We start from the raw sequence: 14,382 nt of genomic DNA, 5'->3' as shown, positions 1-14,382 counted from the left end.
AGCTATATAAAACGGAGGAAAAGTAAAGCTAAAATGTTTGAGATGCTAAAACTCTTTGCAAATTTAATTCTTTCAAGATATGTTACTTAAATGTGTATTTGTATCAATAAACTAAAGAAGATTTATCCGGTATCTGCAATTCTCTCTTATCCATAAGTTATGTGGTACTAATAAACCGTTAGGTGTTTAATGATTTCCCCCGAAAAATCTAGGATCAGTTCTGCAATTCTTTTTAGATATAGGTTCCGTTGTTAGATTTGAGGAAGATGAAATATAACGCTGCAATATTTGAAATAACTAAAACTGTTTGTACACTTAAACTGTTGCCGATTAAAACTGTTTGCAAATGTAATGGGGTTGTTTCCTTCAGTCAAAAGAATTATTTTTAGTCACCAAAATTGATAGAATAAACAAATAATAATAATAATAATAATAATAATAATAACACGGACGCAGAAAATACTTTCATTTTCCCAACAGTTTATTTTTTAATTATTTTTTTTAAATGTCCGATTTTTCAAACAAGGCGTGGCCTTTGTGACGTCACAAATGATGCACTTTGGCGCGTCTGTCTGCTGCGATTCCACGTTACGATAATTAAGAAGCGAATTAAATATTGCGGACTTTTTTTAAGTGTGTGTTTCCAACTTTAAATTTAACAAATATTATGGGCAGGACACATCTGGTGCGCTTTTGGTAGAGGTTAGAAACACATCTCAACTATTTTCCCTTTAACTGAGCCCATTTAGAGCACATTTTAGAAATACTGGAACACTTTCATTGAATTACAGCGTTCCACATGGATTCCCGAAAAATGTACTGAAGATTTGAGCAAACTTTTACTTTATAGTGAATATCAACACTGTCATCAGCCACTATACTCCGACACGTTGTTTCCTTTTCGGGCTGATCTTATCGCGAATGACACTGGTTTTTCGCCGTTACTTGCTAAGGTATCATGTACTGCACCAACATATCTTAAATACACCATGGCGTATACACGTTGTTTTCAGATACATAAGGGACCTGTTCCAGCAGCACTCATTCATCCCCATCCCCATCCCCATACAATAACAGGTGTCGCAAATTTCAAAGAGTATCTTACAAAAGATTCCGCAGAGGCTTCACTTTATAAACACCAAATCCTCACACATGACTCGACAACAGATATATATTTAAAACAAAAGTTCTGAATAAAGCTTTCCTAGTACTGTTGTCTTCAGATGAGCTTCTCTTTTTCACCAGAAGAGTGGTGCTTATCACTGCTTTATATTCATCTTTGATTTTAGTTTGGAGACAGTGAATCATTCTCCATTTTACGCATTCGCCTACTTGTACTTGACTTTGACCAGACAACTTCAGATTTTTTTCCTACACCTATTAATGTAAGAAATAATTTTGAAGCGATTGTTTCAGACAATTTGCTTTGCTTTGCTTTCTTCTCTCGTAGCTTTTCCAAGCTTTCCATAACATTTAATTCAGTTAATTTTTATTTGGCAGATTCTTTTATATTCTTTTAAAATCGTGGATACCGTAAATTGATAGCCATTCATTTGATCCGAGACAAACTCTTCGATCGTCGTCTGCTTCGCTACAATTTTTATCTAAGCCAATTACATGATTGATGTCGCCAAATAGCCCATTTCTTAGTTAACATTTTGTCTATCTTTCCCGTGAATGCAGTATTACAGATTTCTTCCCAACGGCATTACAAAGAAAAAATGCAAATTATATTTTAAACACAAAGCATGCTCAAAGATTGAAAAATATTGATAGCAAATTGAAACATTTACTACTAACAGTATCGCACATTTTGAACGATTTTATAACTTAAGTGGAAGTTTAAATCAAAGACTTATATTGAGGAAAACTGCAAGTAAGGGGAAACTGTAATAACGCTCTATATATTAGTCAACAGTGCGCTGGAAAAAAGGAATCTTAATTTTTTTCTTATATTGTAAAGCAGCAGTATATATCATTATGAAAACTCATGTGGTTGAATGTTTTCTTTTTCTGAAGCACATAGGCTCAAACTGTGATACATACGTTAAAAATTGTAGCTCTTGTCTAGCATTATCTTCACTGTAAAAAATTCCGAAACGTTACTGAGTATGTCCGTGTAACGTTTCGGGATTTTAATAGTTTTTATACACTTCCTGGAAAAATCAAGCATCATTGTCCAAACGTTTTCTGAATTAATACAAGTCTCACGAACGCAAACTTCTCACTGTTGTGAAAAATATTTTTAGCTCTCAGTTTATAAAATCGGCTTCGGTCCGATTACGGCCCGTTCAGACTGAATAATCTCCCGAAAGGAGTAAATAAGTAAATAAGACTGCGTAGCTTTCAAGAATTTCAAACAAGGTAAGTAAGTTTCTTGATGCTTGCTTGCAATTCCCTCTTAGCTTCGGGCCATATTTACAATACTGCTTTTGGAACTTACTTGATAAATCTGGAAGGTGTCAAGATATTATGTTATACCTACTTAAGTTTACTCTAAAGTTCCAGAGACACGACTGGCTTTAAACTGAAAGATTTCCAGAATTTTTCATGAAGCTTCCAGGATAATTTCAGAAAGGTTACTGAATTCTAGCGGAAAACGTTCCTGGTTTGTACAAGATATGTTACTGATAGAAATTGGGCACATCAGCTGCCCGTTATTTTCTAGGAACGTTTCTGTATCGTTTTTAGTGTTTACAAAAAGAGAAAAATCTTGTTCTTCCCACCACATTTGAAACTTTTCCATCCTCATCAGCCAGCTTAATTTCAAAATGCATCGAAACTTCCTGCTTCGCAGTTAAAGCACCTCACACAAATAACGGACAGATATGACCGAACCAAAAGCCAATTTTCTCCCGTCCTTCAGTCGCGTCTTTCCTCCCTTGTGCAATCCCCAATGGACACTATTTAAAGATACATGATCCCGCACATTTTTATTGCACTTATGCCGATTCAGCTCTTCGTGGAGGCAGGAGGGGGGAGGGCTCTTGACCACATCTCCGGTTTCTTCGAGGTGTTTGAAAGGTAAGTACATCAAAACCACATTTGCTGAATCGTCACTTTTGAGGGGAGAGAAACAAGATAGCTGATGTACACATTGATTTTCTACACAGAAATATTAACTGTACCAATGTCGTTTGTATATTTTAATAGGAGTTAATTTTTAGTTTTCTACATCGTTTATAAGACAGTTCTATTATTGTAATTGTCGTGTATTTTCAATATATGGTATTATATGTACCATTAACCAAACATTTGTTGTTGAAATATTGTTATATAATAGGCTTATACAGGGTGATAAGAAATAACTTAGACACACGTAATACACCATAACTTTAATGCTAATGAAAGGATTACGACCGATCTTCAAAATAAATATGAATAGGGGAGACCGGGGCAGGTTTTCGCACTTTTTTTTAATTATTTTGTATATTTTTTATTTATTTACCTAGGTTTGGAAAAACTGTACTACACCATTCAGAGAAACCTTGGCTACAACGTGGAATTACTTACATCAATTAATTAAGCTTTGTTTTACAGAAAAATAGTTTTAAGTGCCGTTATGTCACGAAAATGTGCCCCGTGACCGGGGCAAGTTTTCGCATACCGTATTAATAGACAGGGGCAAGTTTTCGCATGCACTTATATCAATATAATTTAGGAAATCAAACAAAATATTTTTATGGTAGCTTATTTATTGATTTTCAGTAAATATACATCTAAAATCTCATCACCAAATTGGCTACTTAATAATTTTAACACATATACGACTTAAAAACACTAAACGTCATCGTCACTGTCACAATTAATGCATACAAAGAACATAGGGTTTCCTTTGATGCGAGACTCGCTGGCCCATCTTTTGCAACGAGTGCACTTTACCCATATCTCTTTAGCCTTAAATTTACTGTACAATTCTAAATAGTAAATACAAGCAGTCTTCTTCCTCTTCATCACTTGATTCTTCGTTTTCTTCGGTCTTGTTAGGTTTTCCAATTTGTCTCTTAAATAAACTCTTTTTTACATTTTTCTTATCTTTCTTTTCATTCTCATTTTTCATTTATTTTCTCTGCTTAGCTTGTTGCTGCTCTAGTCTAAGCTGCTCTTTGACCGGAGTGTCGGTCAAAATGGCCGACTTTCTCTTCTATCTTCCTTTGCTGGTCTGTTTTCTCGGACCCGCTTTTTCCAGAGGTCTCACTTCTTCTGAGGTGGGACAACCTACGTTTGGCTGTGTTAGAACTTGAGTACCAGCCTCTTCGTGCTGCCCTGTTATAGGCCTGTATACCTCTGCCTGCACTGCGGCAGGTCTGTCGGTGAAATAGGCTGCCATGTAGTCGGCATCTGTAAAGATATCTAGGTTCAAGGGAAAAATCCCTGACACCCTGAAGACAGACATTATATTGTTTGGCATTAAAGCCAGAAACGTTGCTGTTGCCATAATTGATGGGACATCATATATTTTCAAAGGCCTTTTATTTGTGCAAACCCAAGCATCACAGGCAGTATTGACGTGTTTCTTCAATGGCCAATACACGCTGCGATCCAACGGCCGAAGCTTGTGGCTGCAGTGAGGCGACGGGGCACGTTTTCGATGCGAAATATGCCCCGCTTGGTGTTCGAAAACGTGCCTCGTCGCCATGTTTTTCCTTTAACTTCACGCAAACAGTCAAAAAAAGAATTTTATGGACGAACTATTACATTACTGGCAGCTCCTAAATGTGCTCTTTCGAAATGTTACAGCAGACAAAAACTTAACTTAAGACGCATATGTTTGTTTTTAGTTTAAATGAGGTCATCAAAATTTACTTACCTGTATAAAAACAAGTGAAACTGACGTTACGCAGCGATGTGAACAGCCATCCAACTGAAACTCTCATAGTTGTCGTCTAGTGGCGCTGCCTTTCAAATAGTCTGGTCAGTGCTTCGCTCTGCCGACTCGCAAACGAGTTAAAGTCAAATCAAAAACGTGCCCCGCGCGAAAACCTGCCCCGGTCTCCCCTACATTGTTTCGTCTAGTATATTTAAAAATTTTTAAAATGGCTGCCATTAGGGTTAATGCAGAGCTTTAGTGAGGACAAAGTGTTAGGAAGTTTAGCACACAACTTTGTCTCCAGCAACTTCTTGCGCTGTTGAACTGCGTCAACGACCCCAATCTAATGGTTTGGGGTGGGATATATGATTTATAGTCTGATATCAACAAGTTCAATCAAACTTACTTCCTTCTGCCCTGCGTGGTTCAATTCTGTTCAGTTGTCACATTTATATACAGTGGCTCCCAAGAATGTTCGTACACCTTGAAATTTTGTAGTAAAACTAAAATAACGCAAAATTGAATTCGAATATGAACTTCAATTTTTTTTCACTTCATTCCCATGCCATTCTGAATAACTCAGTAGTTTTTTTTTTTTTTTTTAAATATTGCCACATTTTATTTTTGAAATTTGTCAAAAAACGAAGAGACAGAGAAAAGATACGCCACAAAAGTCATCGTACACTGAAATATTTTCGAATAAATTTATAATTAACATTATTATATTGTTACAAATTCTGTAAATAGTAATTGTTGTAGTAACGTAACCTGTAAATGGTTTCCCGCAATGAATATACAACCCCTTAACATGTGGCTAAAGTATACGACCCCCCTATTTCTTTTTTTGTTCATTGATAAAATTTAATAACGGTCTACTATTTTCCAGAAGCGTTTAGAATATTTGAGAGATTTCTTTCGGTGTGTATATAAACCGTTACGCTGGATAAAGAGAGAGTTTCGATTGAGATTTCGAACGGAGAGCGTATTTGCTCTGTTTATAGCGAGTCATTTCGCTGTGTTGTTTTCGTATTTGGAAGTAAATACGTGTGTAACCGTTAAGTTTACGGTGTTGAGTGATATTTGCTTAATTGCTGATGATTAATTTAGCAGTTGTTAACGATTTCTCCTGTACATAGTGTAAATAAAGCTCCTGTGTTTTTATCAAGAACTGTGTCTTCATTTCAAGAAAGTGGAAGTCGCAACGAATCCGTTACAATTGGCGCCCAACGTGGGGCTACTTTAGGACTTTCTTGGAGTAAGTGTGACTTTGGACATTTTTTTTTCATAAAGACTTTTTAAATTTGGACTTGATTTTTATGGTGATTACTCGCGCAATGGATGAACAATTAAAACAACTTCTTGACGCAATCACCTCTGTGAAGAATGATATGGCGGCTAATCAAGAACAATTGAAAAATGATATGGCGGCTAATCAAGACCAATTAAAAAGTGATTTGACTGCAAGTTTTACTGCAAATCAAGAACAATTAAAAAATGAATTAGCGACTACCCAAGAACAGTTAAATAGTGATTTAACTACTAAAATTACTACAAGTCAAGATGAAATGAAAAGTGACTTAACGTCGATGAAAACCATGATGGAGAATCAACTAACCGCCATGGCAGATAAAGTCGATGCTCTGGAAGAAAAATTTGATACTGTGGAAGAGCGCATCGCCAATGTGGAAAATAAGTTGGAAGAAGAAGACAAGAAATTTACTTCATTTAAGGAAGAAATAATTAGGGACATGGAAGGGAGATTGGCGATCGCGGAAAGCAGCTCTGTACAGTTTGGCGCTCCCACATCGGTTGCTCGACCATCCATTAAACTTGCCACATTCGATGGGAAAACTTCGCGGCAGGTTTACAAAACTCAATTCATGATAGTGGCGGAAGCGAACGGATGGGACTCTGCTACCAAGGCCTGCCATCTTGCAGCATCCCTGAGAGGTGACGCAGCGGACATTCTTCAGACCCTTCCGGACAGCCAACGCCTGGAATTCGCCGCCCTCACATCTGCGTTGGAGCTTCGCTTCGGTGAAAAGTGCCAGAAAGATTTCAGCCGACACCAGTTAAAGTCCCGTTTCCAGAAAACCGGGGAAACCCTGCAAGAGCTTGCGGCGGACATCGAGAGACTGTCTCATCTTGCTTTTTGCGACTGTCCTGCAGATGTTCGAGACAACCTGGCACTCAACTACTACATCGACGGGGTTCGAGATCTGGAAATCCAGAAAGCTCTACGGATGGCGGATGTCAAAGATCTGAATTCTGCTGTTGTGTATGCGATGAGATACGAGGCCGCCCAAGAAGCAACCCGTGTGGATCGCCACCTAATCCGAACTCAGGAAGCTGATGAATCTGATTCCAGGTCGTCCCACCTCGCTGAACTTGAGAGACAACTCGGTGACTTGGCAAGACATCTGAACAGCATAACAGCCCAAAAGAAACAAGAGCAGAAGTGCTGGAAATGCGGTAGTGCAGGGCACCTGCGAAGGAGTTGTCCGGCTCGCCAAGCTACGCGAAGGAAGGAAAACACCACCACCAGAGCTCTGCAGATTTCTTCTTCTAGTAGCGGCAGTAATGGACTTTTCATCTACGCACATGTAAATGGGAATCCCTGCAGACTGATTGTCGACACTGGAGCCAATGTGACAATTATTAGGACAGATGTGGGTCGTGAATTTGGATTGAAACTGCTGTGGACATCGCCACGCGTAAGTCTCCAGACTGTGACAGGTGACATAATCGAGATTGACGGTAAAGTGGACTTGGAAATAGTGTTTGGGAATGCCACCTACCATCATACGGCATTCGTCGCTAATATCACGGACCCCTTCATTCTCGGATTGGACTTTTTGAAGAAATATGACTTCACTCTCGACTTCAAGACTAATGAGCTGCACTCGATGAGAGAAGACATAGCCGTTTTCCATGCAGAAAGTGATGTAAAATCCACTCATCAAATAATAGCACAAACAAATTTATCGATTCCCTCAAGGTCAGAATCATTAATACCTGGCTCCATTGAAGAAACCAATAGTTTTCGATTTGGACTCATTGAATACCCTAACCTAAGAAATAACCTAAAAGGAGTGCTGGTAGCATCTACGCTTGTGGATCTTTCTAAGGATGTAATTCCTGTGAGAGTCGTCAACGTGAGTGAAAGGCCAAGGAATATCCGGAAAGGTGAAGTGTTGGCAACTTGTACTCCAGTAAACTGCATTATTAGAAGAATCAATACCCCCGAGAATGTGTCTTCTGAGTCCTTGTCATAGAAGTTAATTGGGAGTGCGCCATTATCGAAAGATCAAAGAACTGCTGCGGAACAATTGGTGGACGACTTCAAGCATCTGCTTTCATCTACATCGGAGGATGTTGGCCGTACGGATTTAACGCAGCATAGGATTTACACTGGAGAACACCCCCCTATTAAACAGCATACAAAGCGACTACCGTTCGCCAAGAAGGAAGAAGTTGAGACCCTCCTGAAAGAGATGAAGGAGAATGATGTAATCGAACCCTCATCCAGTCCTTGGGCCTCTCCCATTGTCTTGGTCCGAAAGAAAGATGGCTCCACCAGATTTTGTGTCGATTACCGACGGCTGAATGAAATCACCAAGAAAGACAGTTACCCTCTTCCACGGATAGACGACACCTTGGACACGCTTTCCGGACACAAGTGGTTTTCGACCCTGGACTTAAAGAGCGGCTACTGGCAGGTTGAGATACACCCTAATGACCGAGAGAAGATAGCGTTTACAACTGGACAAGGCTTATGGCACTTTAAAGTGATGCCCTTCGGCCTCTGCAATGCACCAGCTACGTTCGAGCGTCTTATGGAGACAGTGTTAAGAGGACTCTCTTACGAATCCTGTCTGGTCTACTTAGACGATATCATCATCGTGGGACGCAGTTTCGAAGAACATCTGGCAAATCTTAGGAAGGTGCTGCAAAAGCTTAAGGAAGCCAATCTGAAGTTAAGCCCGTCCAAATGTAATTTGTTCCGCCGGGAAGAGAACTATCTTGGTCACATCATCTCTTCTGAAGGTGTACAAACCGATCCAGAAAAGGTATCTGCGGTCAAGAGTTGGAGTCGTCCCGAAAACATCCATCAGCTGCGTAGTTTCCTGGGGTTCTGTACGTACTACAGGAAGTTTGTGAAGGGTTTTTCCAACATTGCACGACCTTTGCATAAGTTGACGGAAAGCAAGCAAAAGTTTGAATGGTCCAAAGAATGCGAAGATGCATTTCTACGACTGAAAGAGGCTTTAACATCAACGCCGATTCTCTCATATCCTCAGCCTGCAAAATCCTTCATCCTAGACACTGATGCGAGCCACGAAGGCAACCGAGCTGTTTTATCCCAAGAAATTGACGGCAATGAACATGTCATCGCTTACTGGAGCAAATGCTTATCAAAGTCGGAGCGAAATTACTGCGTCACCAGAAAGGAGTTACTGGCCATAGTGAAAGCTGTAGAACACTTCCATCATTACCTCTACGGCCGAAAATTTCTGCTTCGGACAAATCATGCCTCGTTAACTTGGCTTTTGAACTTCAAGAATCCAGAAGGCCAGATAGCCAGGTGGATACAGCGGCTCCAGGGATATGACATGGAGATCAAGCACCGAAAAGGGTTGTCTCACGGTAATGCAGACGCTTTATCAAGGAGACCCTGTCCTGAGAACTGCAATTATTGTTCCCGAATCGAGAAACGGTATGGAACGACTAGCCCTTGTGCCTATCAGGTGACAGTGACTCCAACATCATCAGAACCTGATCCATGGAGTGACGATCAAGTTCGAAAAGATCAACTTGAAGACCCCGACATAAAACCAATTTTGGAGTTCATGGAGAGTGACAGTCGACGACCTAGCTGGCAGGACGTTTCCATCTTCAGTCCTGCAACAAAAAGATACTTGGCTTTATGGAACTCGCTCCATTTACGGAACGGCGCACAGTGGTGCCAGAGTGGAAAAAATTCGATTTTCGAAAGCGCTTATTTCGATTATCCAGTGTATGATTCTCACACTATATAAGATACAGGATATAGGAACGGCATGATTTTTTCCGCTGTATCGAGGGTATTCCCATTAATTTAGGCTCAAAGTCAGAATTATGTAAGTTTGACCAAATTCCACACTACTCAAGATGGGTGATAAAAAAGTGTAAAAGAGTTCGAAAAAAATAATCAATTTTTTCCCCTGTTCTACGATGGTCAATTAAACCTCTCATCAGTCAAACAGTGCAAAAAAATATTACAGCGCTTTACAACGTTATAGGTTACGAATTTTAAATTAGCATTGAGAACAGCTAAGGTAACAAAAAAAGCTCCGGCTTCCTCCGCGATGGGGAAGGTTATTTATCAAACTAGGGGTCCTTAAGTAAACATTAGAATACAAACCACCTGCCTTTATCTGCCTATCCGATCATTACACAGAAAAGAAAGGAAAGGGTTAGAGTACGTATTTGTTTCTTGCACTATTTTGTTAATAGAATTGACTCAGACAAAACATTTCCCCACGTCAAAACCTTTTTTATTTGAGTTCAGTCTAGTTGCTAACGTTGTCTAGTCATGAGCTCTATCAAAATTAAATACCGTGTTTTGTGTGAGTGCTTGTGGAGTGGTACAAATTTCGACGTATTCCTTCGACAAAATCACCCTGAACTTGACGAAGGAAACATTTCTTTAATGCTGACAGCTCTTAGCAAGAGTTTCTTGCCTCATTTAATTAAAAAAAAAGATAAAGTAAATCGAAACCGGGAGAGGTTCAAAAAATTGTTCAGCGAGTGGATGGAAAATGAATACATTTTCAACATTCCGGAGCAGGAATCTACAGGATGTGTTGGGAGACCAAGTAAAGACTTTGATGATTCTGGTGAACGAAGCAAAAAGAATAAAATGTGTAAACTTCAAGCATCGTACCAACAAAGCTTGATTAACGCAGCTGCGACACATGAAAAGCACGATAAACCCAAAGCTTTGTCAGCCGATCAAGCATTAGCAATATTTCTCTTGGCCAATCTGACAAAATATCAGTACGATGTGATTCGACAAACACTAAAAGACCTTGGATGCCATGTTTTTCCAAGTTATAAAAAATTAATCATCTCAAAGAAACAATGCTACCCTGATAATATGTTAATTAGTGAAACATCTGCAGCTGTCCCTTTGCAGAATTTGCTTGACCATACAGCTAAACGAATTCTGGAAACAAAACCCCTAGAAGAACTAGAAAAATTAAATGAACATGAATTAATATTGACAACGAAATCGGGATTTGACGGTGCCTCAGGTCAAAGTGAATTTGCCCAAAAATATTCGATCAGCAATAACGAAATAAGTGACTCGAATTTATTCATGACGTCCATAGTTCCTCTGAAGCTCACAATTCCAGTTGATGTTGATCAAAATGGATCGCTTTGGGAAACGGCCGACCTTCTTCAACAAGACATTGCAGGCCCTTGAGATACAGCTTCCAGAAAGAGACACTTGATTTGGCATGAGATGAAAAAAAACGGGTTGAAGAAGAAATAGAGAAGTTGGAAATTACCCAAGTTGTGATCGGCATTAATGTCATCCGTATTCGACACACGTTGGTGATGACAATGTTGGACGGCAAGGTAGCTCAAGCCATCACAAATACAAAGTCTGCAGTTGCAAGTGCCTGCTACATATGCAATGCTCTACCTTCGGAAATGAACGACTTAGCAAAAATCCAACAGAAACCTCTTATTGTGAATGCTCTCGAATTCGGTATCTCTCCATTACACGCCAGAATCAAGTATATGGAATACACATTGCATACAACAAAAAATTCGAAAAATGGAGGACTACAAAAGACACAAGAGACATGCACGAAAACGAAAAGAAACGTATTCAACAAGAGTTTCTTGAGAAAGTCGGCATCAAAGTGGACTTTGTTAAGCAGGGTTGCGGATCTTCAAATAATTGCGGATCTGGCAACACAGCCAGACGTTTTTTCAATGACTGCAAGGTCACGTGCAATAACGGGAGTCGACGAAATTCTAATCCACCGGATCGCTACCATTCTGGAAGTCATAAACAGCAGTGCAATGATTGACCCAGAGAAATTCCGACTATTCTCAAAAGAAACAGCAGAGCTGGCCATTGAGAACTATTCATGGTACTAACATGCCATCCACAGTACATAAGATTTTGTTATACGGTGCTGAAATAGTGCAGAAGTCAATTCTCCCAGTCGGAATATTGCCGGAAGAGGCACAACAAAAGTAGGAATAAAGATTACAAGGCATTCAGGATCACCAACTCGCGAAAAATATCTCGTATATCCACCAACGAAAACGTGTTCCACAAGCTACTAGAGACGACGGATCCTTTTATTACGAACATGAGACCCGAATCAAAGAAAAAGCATCTGGAAATCAGTGAGGCAGCTAAGGAACTGCTAATCTAATTTCCTTGAATTTGAATTGGTATGTATTCTTTCAATTTAAACAACTACTGACTAAGAATCTCAAACTTTATTATTTTTAAAACTCTCCGGGTCTTTAAGCTTCCTTGAAGGAATCATTTTAAGCACTATTTAATTTAAATATATGCTCAAAATACTTGTTGCAACTTGTTTTTATAAGTACACGCTGTTTCGGAAATTTAAAAAAAAAAAAAAATATATATATATTTCCAATAATCTTTCATTTCCCAATTAGTTATTTAATTAACTTCAAAATGTCAATAAAAACAGTTGAACTTTATGTATTTTTTTGTTCTTTTTTGAATGAGACCGGCCCCAGCTTTCTATGTTAACCCGTTCTCGAGATATTGAATTTTTTCCACTTTTTGGCCATTCGGCCCCACTGTGCGGCGTGCTACACCGAGGGAGAAAAATGGGAATCTGACGACGGCAAAACATCTAGGTGGCAGTTACTACTCCCCCGATTAAGGATTTCAGATGTTCTGAAAGAAATACATAGTAGTGCGACTGGAGGACATTTTGGTGTCTTGAAAACCCTCAATAAAGTTCGGGTGCGCTTCTTCTGGAGCAAGGCGAAGGATGACGTGGAGAAGTGGTGCCATTCTTGTGACGCATGTGCTGCTCGTAAAGGACCAAAGAAGAGAAGCAGAGGGAAGCTACATCTGTACAACGTTGGAGCTCCTTTCGAACGAATTGCGATCGACATCCTGGGTCCTCTACCAAGAACTGCTGATGGGAACAAATACATTCTTGTTTCCATTGACTACTTCAACAAATGGCCGGAAGCATATCCCATTCCAGATCAAGAGGCTACCACCGTAGCAGAGACTCTAGTCCAACATTGGATCTCGAGATATGGAACACCTTTGCAAATTCATTCCGATCAAGGGAGGAATTTCATCTCTGCTGTGTTTAACGGCCTATGTCACATTTTCGGAATTGAGAAAACTAGGACAACACCACTACACCCACAATCGGACGGCATGGTGGAGAGATTTAACCGCACAATCCTGAATAAACTCTCGCTTATGGTATCCAGAAATTAACAGGATTGGGACAAGAAGCTACCTTTGTTCCTGCTGGCCTACCGCAGTGCTGTTCACGAGACTACCGGATATGCCCCATCTCAGATGCTCTTCGGACGAGAGCTAAGGCTACCTTGTGATCTCGTCTTCGGTCGTCCTCCGGATGCGCCTTCATCGCCTGAGGAGTACATCCAGGATCTCCAGGCCCGGTTGGAAGACGTTCATAACTTCGCACGAGAGCGAATCAACATCGCGGCGGAGAAGATGAAGACCCGATACGACACAAGGTCTACTGGACATGAATTCAACGAAGGCGCCAAGGTTTGGTTATGGAATCCCATCCGACAGAAAGGTCTTTCACCCAAATTGCAGTCGCATTGGGATGGACCCTACAAAGTCCTTAACCGACTAAATGACGTCGTAGTGAGGATCCAAAAATCACCTACTGCAAAACCTAGGGTTGTACATTATGATCGGTTAGCCCCATACTATGGCCATAGTTCATGAGTATTACGTAAACAACCACGGTTGATAACATAAAAGTTGTAGATAATTTTTGCTTTTAATGTTTAGTAATATTTCTTGTTATTATTGTGTTTTCTGTATCTGTTAGTTATTAATTAATGTGTATATTTGTAAACTTGTTATAGAAGTTCGACACCCTTTCTGGGGATTGTACTGCCCGGGACGTGCAGTCCTTAGGAAGGGGGCAATGTTACAAATTCTGTAAATGGTAATTGTTGTAGTAACGTAACCTGTAAATGGTTTCCCGTAATGAATATACAACCCCTTAACATGTGGCTAAAGTATACGACCCCCCTATTTCTTTTTTTGTTCATTGATAAAATTTGATAACGGTCTACTATTTTCCAGAAGCGTTTGGAATATTTGAGAGATTTCTTTCGGTGTGTATATAAACCGTTACGCTGGATAAAGAGAGAGTTTCATTTGAGATTTCGAACGGAGAGCGTATTTGCTCTGTTTATAGCGAGGCATTTCGCTGTGTTGTTTTCGTATTTGGAAGTAAATACGTGTGTAACCGTTAAGTTTACGTTGTTGAGTGATATTTGCTTAATTGCTGATGATTCAT

This window comes from Uloborus diversus, chromosome 2 (genome assembly GCF_026930045.1).
Source record: "Uloborus diversus isolate 005 chromosome 2, Udiv.v.3.1, whole genome shotgun sequence".
NCBI lineage: Eukaryota > Metazoa > Arthropoda > Arachnida > Araneae > Uloboridae > Uloborus > Uloborus diversus.
This window is presented reverse-complemented; position numbering follows the sequence as displayed.